The sequence below is a fragment of the Callithrix jacchus genome, chromosome 9 (assembly GCF_049354715.1).
Source record: "Callithrix jacchus isolate 240 chromosome 9, calJac240_pri, whole genome shotgun sequence".
Lineage (NCBI taxonomy): Eukaryota > Metazoa > Chordata > Mammalia > Primates > Cebidae > Callithrix > Callithrix jacchus.
In genome coordinates, this window is record NC_133510.1 from 124226293 (window position 1) to 124247876 (window position 21584).

At 53.0% G+C, this 21584-nt stretch overlaps 2 non-coding genes across 2 annotated transcripts; both read right to left on the reverse strand.

Moving 5' to 3' along the window:
- Positions 1-396: 396 nt before the first annotated feature.
- LOC144577902 (small nucleolar RNA U13) lies at positions 397-498 on the reverse strand. Its single transcript, XR_013522763.1, has one exon. It is a non-coding gene; the product is annotated as a small nucleolar RNA U13 (small nucleolar RNA).
- A 16528-nt stretch (positions 499-17026) lies between these two features.
- On the reverse strand, positions 17027-17128 carry LOC144577903 (small nucleolar RNA U13). The gene has a single exon (XR_013522764.1). It is a non-coding gene; the product is annotated as a small nucleolar RNA U13 (small nucleolar RNA).
- Between the last annotated feature and the right edge of the window lie 4456 nt (positions 17129-21584).

Sequence of the window (21584 nt, forward strand, 5' to 3'; positions counted from 1 at the left end):
TTCAGATTTCCCATCTCGGAGGACTCCATGTGAAATTCTCTCAAATTGCCAATGGCTGAGGTGGACTCTTCCGCTCTCAAGGTGACAGCTGAAATGGAAGGGCAGACATGGATCAGTGCATGGCCGTGGCCACATGTCATTGTGGAATTTTCAAATGTGCAACTGCCTCAGTCTGGGTTCCCACGGCTCTTATCCAGACGTGTATTTTTCGTGTACAAGGGCGTGAATTTGGGGCGCCTGTTGTGTTTCATAAACAGAATCACTCCCTCCACATGATTATATTCTGTTTGTAAAAACCAGTTACAGGACAAAAGGGACTTTCCCCATCATGGGGAGCTGATAGTGTGGACACAGAAAGTAAACATTTGAGAGTAAAAAGTTCATTTCCATGTTTATGCTCAGATGGTAGCGTGCTGATGTGTAACAATGTTCTGGGAAGGCGCGCGTCCCACGCGCCCGTGAAAATCCACTCGCCACGCTTATGAACTACAGAAGGGTCTGAACTTCTATTCGTGATGTGAAATTTCAAAGTTCGAATGGAGCTTTAAAACCTGTGTGTACGAAGCTGTTAGCGTCATGGAGCTAGGAGGAGGCCCCACAAGGAGAGCTGGGGAGGGGATTGGTGTCCATGGGGGTGACCTCAATGTCAGTCTCTGCCTGGAGAGCCAACCTGCGGATGTGCTGGCCAAGGGGCTGAAACCAGCTGCAGATGCAGAAATTGGCAGGTCAAGGGAGAGAGAGGAACTAGGCTGAGTAGGGGGAGGGAGTCTCTGAGCGGACGCGATGGAGGATGCACACACGTGGGGCAATGGGATTGCATTCTGGTGGAGCTGAGAGTGGGGCAGGAGGCAGAACCAGCAGCTGCTACAGCTGGGCCGAGACCTGGGGATGGGAAGGGCCTCTGTCCTCCCCGTTCAGAGGGGCCTCGTGTGGGCTTCCGTGTGAATGGGGAGGGGCTGCACAGCTGCAGGAGCAGGAGAGAGGCAGGGCCTGGGCTTCTCATGCTTCTGTCCATGTCCTTCTCAGCTTGTAGCTCAGCAGAGAGCAGGGGTGCATGGATTTGACGGCCTAGGGAACAGCTCAGCTCTTACTGAGCCTACAAAAAGGACAGAGCAGGGGTTGGCCAGGTGAATGAGGCTCAGGGCAGGGAGTGTGAAGAGGCCAGAAGATTCCCTGAGGAGGGGCCTGGTGGGCTGTGTTTCCTCCCAGAGGTGGCCAGTGCAGCAGATGCCAGGAGGGACCCTGGGCCCAGGGAGTCCTGTGACCTGTGTTTCTTCTGCTGTGCATCCATGCTGGGGGCTGAGGGGCAGCAGCAGAGAAGCAGGCCCTGATGCAGGCAGGAGCGAAGTGTGGGAAGAGTGTGAGGCTCTGCTGTCCCAGATGACCTTGGCCTCACCCCAAAGGGCACTGTTGATGCACTGGATTTCGGCCTCTTCCTCCTCCTCCTCCTCCTCCTCCTCCTCCTCCTCCTCCTCCTCCAGGTTTTCAGAACCCCAGGGGAGAGGTGGTGATGGCATGGAGCAAGGCTCCCTTTCCCTGCGTGACAGCAGAGGAATCTTGAGTCTACAGAGCCCAGAAATGTGGGGTGGGAGGGAGCCTGCCCGGAGGTCAGTTTCTGCCCTGATATTGTATCCACTGCTTTTCACTCTGAGTCTTCCTCTTAGAAAGTTGTGAAGCTGCAGCGGGAGACCGAGGGTCCTCCACATTCAGTTGCTTTGAGGACCCAAGGGCTGCTGGGAGCTGGGTAAAACTCGCCCTCTCCTCCTCTTTAGCAGTGGGAAACCTCCCAGGCTCCTTATGAGCTGTAGTTAGCATTGCGGTTAGGGCAGGAGCCCATCCAGGAGGGCTGGGATGTCTTGTTGGATCGCACTTCTCACTTGTAGCCAGGGAGCTTTCTCTGCAGAGTGCCAGACAGTTGAAGAAACAAAGAGAGACCTCCATTGACCCTAAAGGGCTTAAATGGGGTCTGTGCACTCCCAGTGCCAGCAGGGACCCTTCTCTGATTGTCTGCGTCCCTGTCCTGCTCGGGTGTCCGGTTCTTGCTCTCCCTCAGGGCCCTCAACAGGATCCTCTCTGGGCAGGGACTCTTGGGCACACTGGGATGTTGTGGGTCCCAAAGGGGTGGCTTCCTGGTCCTGGGACCCACGGAGTCACTTTGCTCAGTGTACTGGCTGAGCTGCAGGACATCTCAGAATTGGGAACACACATCTCCACCTGTTCTGGTGATGACTTTTGCAGATGGAAGTCAGGACCTGCAGGAAGGATAACAGGGTCTGCAGAATGATGGAATATGGTCTTGAGATGTCTGTACAAGTCACACGGTATTGTCAGTCCCCGTGCAGGCACAGCTGGGACACCCACCAGCCATAAGAACTGGGGGGCTCGGTGAGAAGGCTCTAAGTAGCTGATTCCCGCCAAGCTGGCCCTGAACCCCCAGGGCAGCAGGTAGGGGCAAAGGGCAAAGCTTTTTCAGGTAGCTTCCCCTAGGAGCAGTGGGGTGAGCCTTCATCCTTGAACTAGAGAGCTGGGCTCTGAGCGCCTAGCTGCCAACTGGGCTATAGGTGAAGCATGCGCTGTTTCCTGCGTTTTCCCGGTCGTGCATCTTTGACCTCTGATGGATGAATGGGCATGCCTTACACATTTGCAAGGAACTGGCTCGGGCAGGCACCTGCTGGCAACCTCCAGGGGCAAAGGATGCTGGAGGAAGACGCACCAACGCCAATGACCCGGGAGGAACAGGGGAGACCAAATGCTGGGGATCCCAGCCCTGGATGCCTAGAGGTTCTCATCTCTTGTTGATGGTTTAGGGTGCTGGGCTCCAGGGAGACACACTTATTGGCAGAGCAGTGGCCCCTGTTTTCCCATGTCAACCTCTGGAAAGTCAGGACATGTCTAGGATGGGGACCCAGCACACAGAGGGTGAGCTGCTGGGGAGCAGTGTTCGTGACCTGGCAGCTGGGGCAGGAGGTGACAGCTTTGGGATCCGTGCTTGTCTGTCCTTTTGCCCTTACCCTGGGAACCCCGGAGGAGAGTGTGGCTAACAGAAGTGCAGGGACTACTCAGGTTCTGCTGGGGTGGCAGTCAGGGCAGGCAGGCACCCTGTGACCCTGCACTCCCACCCCTGGGCTATTTTACCGAGGAAACCCAAAACTCGGCTTCTCACAAAACCTGTACGTGAACACTTTCGCTGCTTTCTTCTCCTCTCCTAGATGAGGACTGAGGAGGTGATCCGGCTTGTCTTGGGTGTGTCCTCGTTCTCGTTGGGAATAATACTAAGTATGTCAATCATTTCACCAGCTGTTTACAAAGTGGAACATAAACTTTTTATTGACTCTAGCAATTGTACCCCTGGAAATTCTCACAGAAGAAATAAAAACATATGTTCACAAAAGACTTGTTCATAAATCTCAGAACGATTATTCATAATAGCCAACAAACAGAAACAACTCAAGTGTCCATCAGCTGGTGAATGGGTAAACAAAATGTGGTGCATCTATGCTGTGGAGAACTACTCAGCAATCAAAAGGAGAAAAGACAATCCCTCCAGATGCACGCTAGGTGATGAGGGAATCTCGCACATTATGCTAAGTGAAGGAAGGGCTCCAAGACGGTGTATTACACGATGCCATTTATGTGAGATGTCTAGAAAAGGCACGTTTATGAAGACAAGCAGAGCCCTGGAGATTTTTCTCAGTCAGCAACCTGTGCTCAATGCAGCAGCTGCAGGATTTGCACGGTCCTTAGTCACTCAGGGCAGGGTCTACACAAAGCGGCGGTGATGCAGTTGTGAGGCTCAGGCTTTCATCCATGACACGAGGCTACACCATGAGGTGCATGAGAATCTCGCACCTTGCCCTCCCTCCTCCACCCCGACACACACACACACACACATATGCACACGTACACGCACACACCCTTCTGTGCTATCTACCTTTGGATTTGTCTTCAGGGAAACCAAAAGACAAAACTAGCCACATCTTGTTCACAGCTGCAGAGGGATATTTGGCAACTTGGGGAAATTTCACATCCGTATTTTAAGTATTTCTATCGCTAGATGCTTTATGTAGTATCTTGGAATCCCTGGATATTTGCAACCTGGTTCTCCATGAAGTCAAAGCCCTTTTGAAAATTCTCTTTGACAAAGTCTACATATCCCAAAATACACATTTGATTTCAAAATCACTTTTTCTTTTATTGTGAAGATGAATTGAACAACTTTAAAAAGCACAGTCAATCACAGGTAAATGAAATATTCAAACATTGTATTGCACAATTTTAGATATAAGAATATTTCCAATCCAAACTGAGAGGCACTGCTGGATGCCACGGCTCAGGCAGGAGACGAGCAGGACTCACTTTCCAAGCACCTGTCACACAGGCCCTGCTGATCAAAACAAGATGTAGTGAAGAAGCCAAGGGAACCAGCTAGGGCTAGGAATTCTAATGCATTCCCTTGAGGCACTCCCCCCAGGGCTATGAAATGTTACCAGTGCTAAGGTCACGCCCTGGATGTTACCTTCCACCGTTTTGGGAACTCCTGCCCCTTTTCCAGAAAGTCATGAATAGCCCACCCCTTAATTAGCATATAATTAGGAGTAGGTATAAATTCAGCCAGCCATCCCTCCACTGGTGCTTCACGCCTCTGGACAGCCCTGTTCTCTGTGGAGCAGCCATTTTGGGCGACACTTGTTCACCAAGACATGCCTTCATTCACTGTTGGCTCCCTCTTGTCTCTTGAGCAGAGCCAGTTCTCGAGCTCACCTGCATCAAGACCGTTAGATCCCGCCCTGGACACTGAACCAAGGACCCTCTTCACTCCTCGTCCAAAGCCCCAACCCCACAGCTGCTGCAGGGAGACACTGATGCCTGGAGGAGGCGCTTGGCCCAAGAGAAGGGCCCAAATCCCGACTCAACTCCCGGGTTTACATTTCAATCCCTGACCCAAAATGCCATGACGTTCCCCAAATGAAGCCCTCCTGAAGGCATGGGGTCCACATTTGTGTCTGTCTGCCCCCACGGTGACTCTGTGGCTGCCCTGTGAAGACACTCCCGTGGGGTAGGGTGACTGCCCTGAATGACCAGTAGCCTCCTTGACTCCGAACCAACTCGGAATGCGGGACGTCCCCCACCAGCTGCCCACGCAGCCGTTGGAATGCAAATCAGATTCACCTTCAATTGACCAAACCGGCCTCCTGGGCAGTTCAGATTCTTTGATTGAAAACTTGGCCTGCTGGGCTGATGCTTGGGCAGCTCGAGGACTGAAGCCTGCAAGATGCCAGGATCTCAGTGCCTGTTGATCAGAGCAGCTGCCCCTGAAGCCTGCAAGATGCCAGGATCTCAGTGCCTGTTGATCAGAGCAGCTGCCCCAGCGGACTGGACTGAGGCCTGGCTGAGAAGAAACAGTGGCTGCCCCAGCTCTGACTGGGCACCTTCCTGCTCCTGTCCTTCCTCACCAAGACTCAGGCCCGGCTGTGCAAACCACAATAAAGACCCCAATCTCCTGATGGCTTCAGGTCCATGACGCCCTTAGTGGAGGAGCTGGCAAGGGTGACGTCCGAGGCTCCATGCTGTTGCCAGATGCCGAATGGGATGCTCTGGGAATGGCCAGGAGGTTTTGTTGAGCCCGGATCACCTTTCTGGTGTATTCTAAATTTGAATCTTTCGTGATGTCTTCTTGTTGTAGCCACAAGCCATGAGCTTGGGAAAAATACATTGAAAGTAGCGCCCCCTGTGGAGACGGTGCGGGCAGGCGACCACGGGCAGGTGTTCATCTTTCCCAGGTGACACTCGTGCCCAGCAGCTGCCTAGGGGAGCCACCGAGTCATAGCTGGGCTTAGGAGGACAGGTGCTGGGGTGCTGTGAGCTCTTTATATCAACACCGGGCTGATCCTGGGAACTTTCCTCTAATGAGACAATTCAGAAGGCAGCTGAGCTCACTGACCGAGAGCAAGGGGCAGGTGCCTGATGGCCTGAGCTCAGATGCGACCTAGAGGCAGACCCAGATGAAGCCAGAATCCAAATAACTGCCACTTCATTAGGGCTGTAGTCATGCTCAGATCCGAAATGTCTGGGGAATGAGAGACAAGCAGCAGTGGTTCCTGCAGAGATGCCACCAGAGTCATGAGTCACTTTCCAGGCTTTACATGGGCAAGATGCCTTCCAGCTCCTCGAGAGCAGCTGCCGCCATCCCTCTGACCCTCACAGGGGCCCCGTGAAGTGGGCAGAGCAGGGCTGGGACCCACAGTTTACAGCTGAGGACACTAAAACTGAGAAGCCTAAGTGACTTCCCCAGAGTCACAATACTGAGGAGGGCTGTGGCAGAGCCAGGGATGTAGTTAGGTCCCTGGAGAAGGAGATCCCTGAAGCCCAGAGGCCTCTCGATCACGCCCTGGGCGCCGGAACCAGGTCTTCCCTCACCCATATCCCAAATCCTCGTGTTCCAGGAATGCTTTGAGGAGAGCTCCTCTCGTGGGTGGTCCCTGACCCAGGCTCCTGCTTCTGTTTTAATCCTTGACCGAAAATCTGACCAAGGTGACCTCAAACAAAGAGAAGGATCAGGGTCCAAACCACGCCCCTCCTGCCCCAGCACCTTCACACCAGGAGCCGCCTCAAGGTGAGGTTTCCGGTGCTCCGGCGACCACCCTGAATGACTAGTGGCCTGCTTGACCCCTCACTGGCTCAGAGCTCAGGATTCCCAAGCCAGCCACACCCATGGGACCAGAACCTCTCAAAGAATTAGCTTCACTGTAACTGACAAACTCTTATGACCAGTGAAGGTGAATACCTGGGAGGAGGCCCCTGGGCTGCTGCTCCGGTGGCTCAGTGAGTGAAGCCTCCCAGCACCTGCTTTCCTCTCATTCATGGACTGGAGATCTGAGCATGTGTCTCAGCAGCCCAGACTCAGGCCTGGCTGAAAAGAGGCAGTGTCTCCTCCAGCACACAGTAGGCGCCTCCCTGCCCGAGTCCCTCTTCACCAAGACTCAGTCTCCACAATCTTCTCCCTCCCTAGACCCTGCCGTGTCAGGGCAGACTGCATCTCCTCTTAGAGGGCTCTGTTCATCGCTACAGCCTGAAGACCCCACCCCAGGATCCTCTGTGAGGACCACCCAGGGCCTCCGTCACTCTGTTGCCAAATGTGTATTCCACGAGCCCGATGGCATCTCCTATCTCACCACTCTCCAGGCTGCAGCAAAACGGCCAGCGGTCCTGTCCTCCTCAGCCCCATGCAAACCTCGGCAGGAGAGTTCACTTACTTTCCTTCCAAGCATCTCAGAATCGAGACTGCTGAAGATTGCCGTCACATTCGGACACATCCTCTCCAGAGCCTTTGGCCTGACGTTCCCCTTCCCTGAAGTGTCTGTTGCTAGGGTGGGGTCTAGTGTCTCCTGATCTGATGAGGCAGCTGGATGAGTCCCCACATCTCATCTCTGGAAGAGCATGTAGGAGACTGGCATTGTTTCCACCTTAAACATTTGGTAGAAATTAGAGGAAATTAACTTGTGCCGGTAGTTGCCTTTGTGGCAAAAGAGGCTTTTTCTGCTCTATTTCGTTGTGAAATGGGTGCTTATTCTGCCTATGGTGTGGTGCACAAATGGGAAGCTACAGCCTGGTTGCTCTTTCTTTAGAGCCACGTGTCTCCCCAACCCCCAGTTCAACATACACAACGTCCCCAGCACCCTGGCAGCCTGCTGTGTGTGGGGAGGAGAAGCACACCCAACGCCAGGTTTGCAGAAAGAAACCAGTGACTCCGCGTATGTTCAGAGCACAAGACTACACTTAATTAGCACAGAAGGAGTGGGGAATTACCCTCGGAAGGGGCGGGGTAGAGCGGGAGAGCCTGGGGAAGCCCACAGAGGCTCTGGGCACTTTCCATTAGAAAGTCTGAGGGCAGGGCCAGGAAGCTGAGAGAAACTTCTCAGGAGCACTGGGCTCCACAGTCGGAAACATGACCGCAGCACAAAGCATAGAGCTCAGAGGAGCTCATCAAGGCCTCTCTGTTTAAGCTGTTTTCACAGATTTATCTATTTTTATACAGAAAATATTTATAAAATATGACTAATTGTAAGGAAAGCCACTTGCATTAAAAATAAACAGTTAAAAAAAAACTTCTAAACACAATCCCATATCTGTGATATTGAAAAATTAACCGCCGCTAAATGAGGCGAGGAAGCCTCCTGTCTGTCTCCGTCTCCCTGAAACCTGTCGTGCTGCAGGTCTTCTCTGGGCATGGGGGGGTCTGCACATCAGGGCCTGCCTGGGTGTGGGGACAGGATCTGCCACACAGACCCGGGCGCAGGGTCACTGGAAGGCACAGGGAGAGAGGAGGAGGGCTCGCTGGTCTGGGTGAGCAGGACCCAGAAAGAAGCCCCTCAGGCCCTGGAAGGTGACATGGCCTGACGACCCCCGGCTCAGGTCCACAGGGCACTGAGGCCTGGTTGCTGCTCTCTGCTGTGGGTGCTGCCTGTCCACAGGCCTCGTCCACGGTTAACTCACCTTCACTGCTCTTAAGCGTTTATCAGTTACAGGGAAGCGAATTCCTTGTGAGGCTCTGTCCTATGAGTCTGTCTCCCTAAATGTCTTGCGGAAGCGAATTAATGTAGACGTTCAACTGGGTAGCCTTTGGGAATCTGGTGTGTGGATTGTTGAAAAGGATTCTCTCCTCTGCGGCTGTTGAGTTCCCCTTAAGAGAAGCTGCTCCAGTGTTTTCTGGGATGGACTGCACTGATTTAGCGGTCAGGGCAGTAAGAAAGTGCGAGGAGCATTGGGCCGTGTGCACGTCCTGCCGGCCCCTCTTCGTGCGGCCCCTCCACGCTCACTCCCTCTCTTTTCTTCCACCTTTGTGTCCTCTGTGTCCTCTCCTGCAGGGAGAATGGAACACTGTCCTGACTTCTGGAAGAGAAGAACTGCGCATGTCCAGAGCCCCCAGGGCAGAAAACGCCCTGTGAGGGGGTGTCCAGGACAGACCCAGACTTTCCTTCCTCCCCCAGCCCAGCTCCCTGCCTGGAGCCCTTGGGGCTGCTCAGCAGGAGTCAGTGCTGCAGCCTGGGGTCAGCACCCAGGACAGGGCCAAGGCAGTGAAAGGAGGGCTGGGGCTTCATCCACAGTGAAGACCCAGGACCTCAGCTGCCTGGGTGGGACCAGGTCCTTCAGGAGGACGGTCCTAAAAGACGCAAGACGGAATGGCACGGGGCTCCAAAGAGAAGCTCCTGACAAAGAAAAGGGGGATGGAAAGGAAAGGGAGGGTGAAAGGAAGATGAGACAGGAACTGAATGACAGGCATGCCGCTGCCTCCACTCTCAGATTCCTTGCAATTTGCCACATTCCCGGCTGCATGTCCTCCGGCAGGAAGCACAACGGGGTGGCCTTGGGAAAGAAAGGAGGAAGTTAGAGTGCAGGTGGGAACCAGGTTCCTGCTGCTCCTGGGATGATGGAGCCCAGCCCCAGGCCTCTTGGTCCCCATCTCCAACACTTTTCCAGTCACCACATTCCATAACTGTGACCAGGAAGGGTCGCCTGGGCCATCTCTGTGTCTCTGAGTGTTGGCCACCGTCTGCGTAACTTTCTGTGCATCACATGGACTTCCCTCTGCCCTCCCCACTTTAGGGCCTGTTTCATTCTCCATGATAACACCCATTTCCTGTCCCCTCCTCACCTTCCACCATTCCTATCGTCCTCCAACCCCTGATGCAGTCACCGTGGGCATACTGCCACCACCTCCAATTAATTGATCAGTTGACCGAACTGAGCAGCCCAGGGCTCCCCTCCCGCCATCCTGCAGTTATGTGGGGTCCTATGGGAGAGGATTACATCAGACTCACTATGCCAAGTGAGGTTTCTACTTTTGGTATAACTTTGGGGGCCTTCAGAGACATTGGATCTTCATGGCAGTTCCAGAGCCCATGAGAGGATAAACATGAGTTTGAGGTCATGTAACTTGTGGAAATAACCTTAGTCTGCAAGTGAGGCAGCCAGGGACTCGATAACAGGCAGGATCTGGCTACATACAGAGAGGGGACGGGTCAGGGTTTGCACCAAGCTGCGGGTGGGAGAATGGGGTGGGAACCTGGTGCCCGGCAGGGCAGAAGACAGAGAAGAGGCTGGAGTGTGGGCAGCAGGGCAGTGCTGTCTGGTCAGGGCAGTGGGCGTGAGAGTGCAGAGAGCCCTTTCCCTGCTGCCAGGGACTCTGTCCCGGGCCTGGAGGATTCCAGGGATGAAGTCACTGAGACTGTGATACTCAGCATGGGCAGGAAGCCCAGCTCCCTTCACACATCCTCTCAAATGGGGAAGGTCTCCAGGGGCAGCTGGACTGGGGCCTCTCAAATCAAAGTAAATTCAGCTTTTGTTCCTCATCCCAGGATGTGGCATTTGGGTGAGACTTGGGGACTGAAACGTGCTGAGGGCTGTGTTTCCTGTTGCGTCTCCAGGATGCAGGACATTTGCGGTGATCCCAGAGGAGGATTCCTTACCTCGTCCAGCCCAGGGAACAAACAGCCTTTCCACCAGGAACAGACAGTGAGGCAGACCAGGAAGCAGCGGCCAGGGTCCTGAAAGCAAGGAGGGGGAGGGCCGGCTTCTCACCCCGCCTGCACTGGCTAGAGGAGGTTTGGTTCCCGGATCCCGTGGTGCCTGCGAGAGAGTTGGGCACCCGGTTTGCATCCCCTGCTGGTCGCTGCCCAAAACCTGGGACAAAATCTGCTGTGTACATTTCCCAAGAGGTGCTGCACACATCACCAAAGGCTTTGAAGATTGGCTGAGGCAAAGGCAGGGAAGAAGTGGTTTGCTGGGAAAGATTGTTTTAAATACCGCAGAGGGAAAAAATGATCACAGACACTGCACACTCAAAGACCAGAGGATCCAACCTCTCCCTGCTGGGTCAGGAGAGACAAGGACAAAGCCGCCTTCCATACACACCTCCTTTCTCTTTCTGATTTCATGTCCCATTTGCTTAGTCTCTGAAGCTGCAGGCCGACCCCGACTGCTGCAGGCACCCTCTTCTATCGGGTCCCCCCTTGGGTTGTTCCAAAGCCGGAGTGTCACCTTCTTCACTGCTTGTGTAATGTCTTCTGTTGACCATGGAGTCTCTAGAGAAAAGAAAGTGAGAAGAAAAAGACTCCAGAGAAAGGCTCATCCATCCTCCTCCTCCAGCCGCCCTGGACCGCCCAGGACTGCCCTGCTGTCTCTTGGGCTGTTCAACCCTCCTTTGCTTCTGTGGAGTCTGGAATCTCCAACAAGACGCTGTTGACACATGCAAACCTCAGGAGAGGGGACCCCTTCGTCTTCCCACTTCCCCGTTTCCACTAGGTCATTAGAGCTCTCATTTCCATTCTCATTCACCTGAAATTCCAGCTCTGATGCACGGGTTTCGTAGTTAGATGAGTTCAATGCACAGTCCCCGTGCCATGCTCCAAGCAGAGTCCCAACGGTGCGTTGTGTGGATGCAAATTATCTTGCTCTCTCTTGAATGTGGTGGCAGGTGGCACCAAGTCTGTGGGGCGCGGGAAATGTGGCCAGTGTGACTGGGGAGTGGAATGTCTCATTCTATTTGGATGAACTGCCCTCACGAATGAACTGGTTATACACAGCACCGCCAGGCCGGGACTCCCATGCTGGATGGTGCAGCTCTAGAGATACACAGATGAGGAAGACGTGACTCCCTTCCTGCGTGTTTCCTTGCAGAGTTGTTGGATGCTCTGATGCAATCATTCGTGTGTGATTTCTGAGGGCTTTTGAAAGAAAATTGCATATGGTTAGGACCTGCAGAAGGGCCAGACACTGTGAGTTGTGGGGACTTAACAGTGAGGACAGTGCCTTGGCCCAGAGGGACCCCGTGGTGTAGGCGGTGCGCTTGCACTCAGAAGGATGAAACCGACTCTGTCTAGACAGGATCAGAGCAGAGGGAGCCCATGAACAGGGAGAGCTCTGTCTGCAGGAGCCCCCCCTCACCACCCCTGACTTGATTGGAACTCTGGGAAGACACCTCGCCCAGTGGGAGGGTCCAACAGGTGGGACAGGGTGAGGAGGGAACTTTTGCCCACTGGAGCTAGAGCCCAGCCCAGGGCTGCGTTCATGAGAGCCTCATGGGGCCTAAGACAGGCTGCCCAGGGCTGAGGGCTGTGAGGAGAGGGGATGCCGAGGTCACAGTTCCTGCCCTTGCACTGAAAAGCTGTGGCCAGAATGCGGCTCCCCAGGAGGGGGAGGACTCAGACGTTGGGCCTGAGAACGCCGAGATCCTTTTGGAGAAACTCTCAAACCCATGTCCTCTGTGCCGTGAAACGGAGGAGCAAGGAAGGCTGGCTCAGGGATCGGCCTCCCGCACTTTGCTGAGCTCGCCTGGCACCGGAGCTGGTGCCCTCACTTTTGCCGGGCAGCTTCCCTGGCCGGGGGCCACACTACCTTCAGTTTCAACACATTTCTGAGCCAGGCCACCTTTGGCTAGTGCCGTCTACAGAAGCACGCTTGACAGGAAACTTCCAGAAGCACGTGGAAGATGGAAACTGGTTTCTGCCCAGCCCCACAAGGATCAGGCCTGGGCGCCTCTCTGTGTCAGGCCTCACCTTGAGTCTATCCCTGCTGAACTATGTCCCCCGCCAGTCTGGCTCAGAATATCGGAAATGGGATTCCTGCTCTGTCTGTGGCCAGCTTCCAGGATGGGAAAGGTCTGCGTTGTCACAACCTGATGAAGACCCCAGTCCTCAGCTCCTGTCTCAGAGATTCATCAGGAAGGAACCCGTCTCTTGAGAAAAGGCAGAGGTGTCCATGCGGGGCTCACTGCAGCCAGGACAGTCCGCCCTGCTCTTTCCCACTCAGAAGGAGCAGGAAAATCGCTGGACTCTGGGGATGATGACATAATGAGCCTCCTGACATTAAAACCCTGGAAGCCATCCTCCCCCATCCTCGTTCTCTCCGCGCCCGGGTGCTCTTGGGACTTCCTTCTCCCCCTCTATATCTTCTGCCTCTCAAGGTCCAGCCTGGGGCCCCAGCCCTGCCTTCTCCCGTGAGTCCACTGAGCGGCCGCCTCTGGGTTCCTCAGCCCTTGGTCTTGTAGTCGCTCCTTTTAGCATTGAATTCCTCACCCTGGGTTTTCTCTCAAGCACCACTGGGCCGCTGTGTTCTAGAGAGTGAGAAACGTCCAGGGCAATCTTCTTATGAGAAGCCTGTTTCTGGAGAAAAAGTGACTCTTTTCTAATGGTGAGTCTCATCTTTTTGTTTTGTGGAAAAACAATATGAAGAGCTCAATTGCAGGGTCACGGAATTCTATGAAATCGAAAGCATTTCACGTGGTGTTTATAATCCACATGTTCCGCAACCCGTCATATGCCTCATTTCTCATCTATATTTTCTTAAGCAAGAATCCTGTTTTCTTCCAAAGGACCTTGAACGGCAGCAGAAACCTGTATCACCCACGAGGTTAGGCGGGGAATTGGGTGAAGTTTCTTTTGGTCATGACACTGAGTAAATCTTTTCCAGCCTTGCAATGCACGACCTATCGTGTCTTCCTCCTAGGAAGAGGGCCACGTGCTTGCCTGATGCTCAGTCTCTGAAGAAGCCCGTTTTCTCATTTTACAGAGGACATCGTGCCCACCACGCAGAAGCCGTGGCTGGCAGAGGCGGTGAAGGGAGGCAGGCTTTCCACATTCTTGGGAACATTCTCTCCAGTGAATCATGACACTCTAGTACAGAAGGTTGGAGTGAAGTTTCCATGACTCTTTCCATGGAGCATCCTCCTTTATCAGATTCCTATCAGAACTAGCTGGGAGGTGGCTACAGATTCCTGGGAAATTTCACTGGGGAGGGGGTGCAGTCCCAGGACCCCAAGGCAGGAGGCTGCTGCTGTCCCTGGTCCTGGCCTTGCTGACACTGGTGGGTGTTAAAAGGGCCTGGGCAGATGAAAAGAAGCTCAACTGAAGCCAACATGAGGCCTTGCCAAGAAAGGCTGGGAAGAGAGGGTAGCCGCCACGGGGTGACCTCAAAGTCAGACGCTGGCCGTGAATAAATATCGCTGAGTGGGATAAGACCCTCTAAAAAAGCTGCCTGCTCTATGATTCCAGGCATAGACAGTTCTGGAAAAGGAAACTGTAGAGACAGTGAACAGGACCATTGTTGCCAGGGCATCTGGAGACGGGTAAGGGGATTGGCAGGGGAAGCACAGGGAGAGTTTGGGACGTGCAGCTCCTTCGTCTGGGGAGTGAGAGGCATTCGGAGTTTGTCACAACCCAAAGAGGGTACAACACGCTGAGCCTCAAAGCAGGCTCCTGACGTCAGTTGGTAGGAATGTAGCAATACTGGTGTAATTGCTGTTACCTGTGAACTACACCGCTGAAAAAAGGGGTTCAGAAAAGAAGTGTGGACAAAGGGTCTGAGAGCTTTCTGTACTGTCTCTTCCAGTTTTATGTTAATTTCAAAGTGTTCTACACAGTGACTAATTTTGTCAGGGATGGCAACATTGTTTCAGGAAGAGGTTTATCTGCTGTAAGCATTAGATTGAGATGTTGCTTTCTCGTTAAAGGGTACCTACCTTTACACTGTAAATACATCGTCACTTCTCTAGTTGTAGGAATAGCAATGACTTCCATTTAAATGCGCGCAGATGAACTGAAAGAAGACTAAAGCATAACGGTGTTAGAGTTCTGACTTCAATACGGGGCACTGAACCCACTAGAATCATGATGATTGAATGAACTTCACTGACTTCCCACAGGACCTTCAATGGATGGTGTTCTGGGAGGACCTCAGCTGTGTGGCCGGTTGTGGGTTTTTCTGACCCACTGCATGGGGCCAGGATAGACGGTGCCGACTCCTCGGGAACTACTGTCAGATCCTGGTGGCCACACCTCCCAAATGTATGACGATAGAGACAGCTGCTGACATCCTGTTGACAGGATTTATACAGAGGTTCATACCGATTGATTCGCACTTGAAGCCTTTTGATTCTCTTGGGATCTTGCAAGGCGTGGCTGAGCCCAGAGAAGAGCTCATCTCAGACGATGTTTCACACTCGCCTGCATGGGGAGCGTTAGATTGAGATGGGGCTTTCTGTGCAAACTGTCCCAGCTTTATCCTTCTACTCTAGTTGTAAGACTCACGATTCCCTTGATAATTTCAAATTGCACAGATGAACTCAAAGACGACCACAGCATAACAGTGTTAGAGTTTTGCCTTAAATATGAGACGCTGAACCAACCAGAATCATGATGACTGAATGAGCTGAACTGGTTTTCCACAGTACCTTCCACTGATGAATTTTCCAGCTGCACAGAATGCTGTGGCCAGCTGTGGACATTTCTGACCCACTCCGTTGGTCCAGCAATAGAATTCCCTGTGCTGAGTTTTCAGGTACCACTGTCAGATCCTGGATGCAACGTGCTTTCAAGTGCATTACAAGAAAGAGCACTGGTGATGTCTGGCTGGCAGAATTCCTAGGGGAATTCTTCCTAGTTTATTCATGGTTCAAACTTTGAAACACTGTTTGAGCAACTCCACGGGAAGCACCTGAACCTGAGTTGGGCTCTGGGAAGAGCTTGAAGTTTGGGTTGCACTTAGAGCCCAACAGCCTGATGTGTGGGCAAACATGTGCTCTTCTATGAGGTCATAGAGAGAGCTAGCATATCCTAGTGAGCAAGAGCACAGCGCCTGGAGCCTCCCCTGCTGGGTTCAAATCCTACTGAGGAGCTCTAGGTACCGGCATGTTCTATAGACCTCTCTATGTCTTGGTGTGCCCAGTTCTGAGAGGGTCAAACATGAATAGGGTCTTTGTTATGCTTTAAGGCTCAAAATGATTGTGTTCAGGTAAAGCCTTATGTAGACTGGTTCCTTCTCAGCACGCTAAAGTATTCACTCATTAAATGTCCCACAGAACAAGCCAGACTCTTGGCCGAGGTTGGACGCAGACAGGGAGCTTGCATGGCTTCAGGAAAGTGAAAGATAGAGACTCACTTCATTCCTTACCTGGGGTGATCCTATCCTGCTTTTGGCACTTACCTGGGCAGCTTGTCTGTGTCTCAAACCTGTAACATCTTGGAAGATGTGGCTGATCACAGAGAACCTCAAATTGTATCACAGCCTCCCTCCTCTAGGTTTTCATCCCTGACCCAACATATGACAGTTTCCTCCTAGCCCAGCCTCAGTGAAGGTCAAGCTCTATGGTGTGCGCTCCTCCCCCAGCATCTTCACACTGTGGGCGGCCTCATGCTGAGCCTTCCTGGCCAGTTGACTACTCCAAGTGCCCATGGGCAGCCTGGCTCCTAAGCTGGCTCAGGAGGCAAGATAGTCAAACCAACAGCCACAGGATGGCTAGGCCAGGAATGAACTTCCCTTCCACTGACACAGCCTGGATGAACATGAATGGAATGAACTGGGGATGGGGGCATCTGGCAGGTGCTTCAGTGGATGAATGAGTGGAGAGAGTGACCCCCACTGTCTCACTGACCATACTTTCCATAGCAATGTGGTCAGGGTGAACTCAGGCCTGCCTAAGAAGGGGCAGGGGCTGCCCCTGCACAGAGCGGGCACCTTCCTGCTCACATCCTTCCTCACCAAGTCTCAGTTTCTACAAACTCCTCATGCCTGCCTAGACCCATAGGGTTGGGGGAGAGTCCCTCTCCTCTTAGAGGAACCTGTCTGTCCGCAGCATTTCAGATTTCCCATCTCGGAGGACTCCATGTGAAAGTCTCTCAAATTGCCAATGGCTGAGGTGGACTCTTCCGCTCTCAAGGTGACAGCTGAAATGGAAGGGCAGACATGGATCAGTGCATGGCCGTGGCCACATGTCATTGTGGAATTTTCAAATGTGCAACTGCCTCAGTCTGGGTTCCCACGGCTCTTATCCAGACGTGTATTTTTCGTGTACAAGGGCGTGAATTTGGGGCGCCTGTTGTGTTTCATAAACAGAATCACTCCCTCCACATGATTATATTCTGTTTGTAAAAACCAGTTACAGGACAAAAGGGACTTTCCCCATCATGGGGAGCTGATAGTGTGGACACAGAAAGTAAACATTTGAGAGTAAAAAGTTCATTTCCATGTTTATGCTCAGATGGTAGCGTGCTGATGTGTAACAATGTTCTGGGAAGGCGCGCGTCCCACGCGCCCGTGAAAATCCACTCGCCACGCTTATGAACTACAGAAGGGTCTGAACTTCTATTCGTGATGTGAAATTTCAAAGTTCGAATGGAGCTTTAAAACCTGTGTGTACGAAGCTGTTAGCGTCATGGAGCTAGGAGGAGGCCCCACAAGGAGAGCTGGGGAGGGGATTGGTGTCCATGGGGGTGACCTCAATGTCAGTCTCTGCCTGGAGAGCCAACCTGCGGATGTGCTGGCCAAGGGGCTGAAACCAGCTGCAGATGCAGAAATTGGCAGGTCAAGGGAGAGAGAGGAACTAGGCTGAGTAGGGGGAGGGGGTCTCTGAGCGGACGCGATGGAGGATGCACACACGTGGGGCAATGGGATTGCATTCTGGTGGAGCTGAGAGTGGGGCAGGAGGCAGAACTAGCAGCTGCTACAGCTGGGCCGAGACCTGGGGATGGGAAGGGCCTCTGTCCTCCCCGTTCAGAGGGGCCTCGTGTGGGCTTCCGTGTGAATGGGGAGGGGCTGCACAGCTGCAGGAGCAGGAGAGAGGCAGGGCCTGGGCTTCTCATGCTTCTGTCCATGTCCTTCTCAGCTTGTAGCTCAGCAGAGAGCAGGGGTGCATGGATTTGACGGCCTAGGGAACAGCTCAGCTCTTACTGAGCCTACAAAAAGGACAGAGCAGGGGTTGGCCAGGTGAATGAGGCTCAGGGCAGGGAGTGTGAAGAGGCCAGAAGATTCCCTGAGGAGGGGCCTGGTGGGCTGTGTTTCCTCCCAGAGGTGGCCAGTGCAGCAGATGCCAGGAGGGACCCTGGGCCCAGGGAGTCCTGTGACCTGTGTTTCTTCTGCTGTGCATCCATGCTGGGGGCTGAGGGGCAGCAGCAGAGAAGCAGGCCCTGATGCAGGCAGGAGCGAAGTGTGGGAAGAGTGTGAGGCTCTGCTGTCCCAGATGACCTTGGCCTCACCCCAAAGGGCACTGTTGATGCACTGGATTTCGGCCTCTTCCTCCTCCTCCTCCTCCTCCTCCTCCTCCTCCTCCTCCTCCTCCTCCAGGTTTTCAGAACCCCAGGGGAGAGGTGGTGATGGCATGGAGCAAGGCTCCCTTTCCCTGCGTGACAGCAGAGGAATCTTGAGTCTACAGAGCCCAGAAATGTGGGGTGGGAGGGAGCCTGCCCGGAGGTCAGTTTCTGCCCTGATATTGTATCCACTGCTTTTCACTCTGAGTCTTCCTCTTAGAAAGTTGTGAAGCTGCAGCGGGAGACCGAGGGTCCTCCACATTCAGTTGCTTTGAGGACCCAAGGGCTGCTGGGAGCTGGGTAAAACTCGCCCTCTCCTCCTCTTTAGCAGTGGGAAACCTCCCAGGCTCCTTATGAGCTGTAGTTAGCATTGCGGTTAGGGCAGGAGCCCATCCAGGAGGGCTGGGATGTCTTGTTGGATCGCACTTCTCACTTGTAGCCAGGGAGCTTTCTCTGCAGAGTGCCATGCAGTTGAAGAAACAAAGAGAGACCTCCATTGACCCTAAAGGGCTTAAATGGGGTCTGTGCACTCCCAGTGCCAGCAGGGACCCTTCTCTGATTGTCTGCGTCCCTGTCCTGCTCGGGTGTCCGGTTCTTGCTCTCCCTCAGGGCCCTCAACAGGATCCTCTCTGGGCAGGGACTCTTGGGCACACTGGGATGTTGTGGGTCCCAAAGGGGTGGCTTCCTGGTCCTGGGACCCACGGAGTCACTTTGCTCAGTGTACTGGCTGAGCTGCAGGACATCTCAGAATTGGGAACACACATCTCCACCTGTTCTGGTGATGACTTTTGCAGATGGAAGTCAGGACCTGCAGGAAGGATAACAGGGTCTGCAGAATGATGGAATATGGTCTTGAGATGTCTGTACAAGTCACACGGTATTGTCAGTCCCCGTGCAGGCACAGCTGGGACACCCACCAGCCATAAGAACTGGGGGGCTCGGTGAGAAGGCTCTAAGTAGCTGATTCCCGCCAAGCTGGCCCTGAACCCCCAGGGCAGCAGGTAGGGGCAAAGGGCAAAGCTTTTTCAGGTAGCTTCCCCTAGGAGCAGTGGGGTGAGCCTTCATCCTTGAACTAGAGAGCTGGGCTCTGAGCGCCTAGCTGCCAACTGGGCTATAGGTGAAGCATGCGCTGTTTCCTGCGTTTTCCCGGTCGTGCATCTTTGACCTCTGATGGATGAATGGGCATGCCTTACACATTTGCAAGGAACTGGCTCGGGCAGGCACCTGCTGGCAACCTCCAGGGGCAAAGGATGCTGGAGGAAGACGCACCAACGCCAATGACCCGGGAGGAACAGGGGAGACCAAATGCTGGGGATCCCAGCCCTGGATGCCTAGAGGTTCTCATCTCTTGTTGATGGTTTAGGGTGCTGGGCTCCAGGGAGACACACTTATTGGCAGAGCAGTGGCCCCTGTTTTCCCATGTCAACCTCTGGAAAGTCAGGACATGTCTAGGATGGGGACCCAGCACACAGAGGGTGAGCTGCTGGGGAGCAGTGTTCGTGACCTGGCAGCTGGGGCAGGAGGTGACAGCTTTGGGATCCGTGCTTGTCTGTCCTTTTGCCCTTACCCTGGGAACCCCGGAGGAGAGTGTGGCTAACAGAAGTGCAGGGACTACTCAGGTTCTGCTGGGGTGGCAGTCAGGGCAGGCAGGCACCCTGTGACCCTGCACTCCCACCCCTGGGCTATTTTACCGAGGAAACCCAAAACTCGGCTTCTCACAAAACCTGTACGTGAACACTTTCGCTGCTTTCTTCTCCTCTCCTAGATGAGGACTGAGGAGGTGATCCGGCTTGTCTTGGGTGTGTCCTCGTTCTCGTTGGGAATAATACTAAGTATGTCAATCATTTCACCAGCTGTTTACAAAGTGGAACATAAACTTTTTATTGACTCTAGCAATTGTACCCCTGGAAATTCTCCCAGAAGAAATAAAAACATATGTTCACAAAAGACTTGTTCATAAATCTCAGAACGATTATTCATAATAGCCAACAAACAGAAACAACTCAAGTGTCCATCAGCTGGTGAATGGGTAAACAAAATGTGGTGCATCTATGCTGTGGAGAACTACTCAGCAATCAAAAGGAGAAAAGACAATCCCTCCAGATGCACGCTAGGTGATGAGGGAATCTCGCACATTATGCTAAGTGAAGGAAGGGCTCCAAGACGGTGTATTACACGATGCCATTTATGTGAGATGTCTAGAAAAGGCACGTTTATGAAGACAAGCAGAGCCCTGGAGATTTTTCTCAGTCAGCAACCTGTGCTCAATGCAGCAGCTGCAGGATTTGCACGGTCCTTAGTCACTCAGGGCAGGGTCTACACAAAGCGGCGGTGATGCAGTTGTGAGGCTCAGGCTTTCATCCATGACACGAGGCTACACCATGAGGTGCATGAGAATCTCGCACCTTGCCCTCCCTCCTCCACCCCGACACACACACACACACACATATGCACACGTACACGCACACACCCTTCTGTGCTATCTACCTTTGGATTTGTCTTCAGGGAAACCAAAAGACAAAACTAGCCACATCTTGTTCACAGCTGCAGAGGGATATTTGGCAACTTGGGGAAATTTCACATCCGTATTTTAAGTATTTCTATCGCTAGATGCTTTATGTAGTATCTTGGAATCCCTGGATATTTGCAACCTGGTTCTCCATGAAGTCAAAGCCCTTTTGAAAATTCTCTTTGACAAAGTCTACATATCCCAAAATACACATTTGATTTCAAAATCACTTTTTCTTTTATTGTGAAGATGAATTGAACAACTTTAAAAAGCACAGTCAATCACAGGTAAATGAAATATTCAAACATTGTATTGCACAATTTTAGATATAAGAATATTTCCAATCCAAACTGAGAGGCACTGCTGGATGCCACGGCTCAGGCAGGAGACGAGCAGGACTCACTTTCCAAGCACCTGTCACACAGGCCCTGCTGATCAAAACAAGATGTAGTGAAGAAGCCAAGGGAACCAGCTAGGGCTAGGAATTCTAATGCATTCCCTTGAGGCACTCCCCGGAGGGCTATGAAATGTTACCAGTGCTAAGGTCACGCCCTGGATGTTACCTTCCACCGTTTTGGGAACTCCTGCCCCTTTTCCAGAAAGTCATGAATAGCCCACCCCTTAATTAGCATATAATTAGGAGTAGGTATAAATTCAGCCAGCCATCCCTCCACTGGTGCTTCACGCCTCTGGACAGCCCTGTTCTCTGTGGAGCAGCCATTTTGGGCGACACTTGTTCACCAAGACATGCCTTCATTCACTGTTGGCTCCCTCTTGTCTCTTGAGCAGAGCCAGTTCTCGAGCTCACCTGCATCAAGACCGTTAGATCCCGCCCTGGACACTGAACCAAGGACCCTCTTCACTCCTCGTCCAAAGCCCCAACCCCACAGCTGCTGCAGGGAGACACTGATGCCTGGAGGAGGCGCTTGGCCCAAGAGAAGGGCCCAAATCCCGACTCAACTCCCGGGTTTACATTTCAATCCCTGACCCAAAATGCC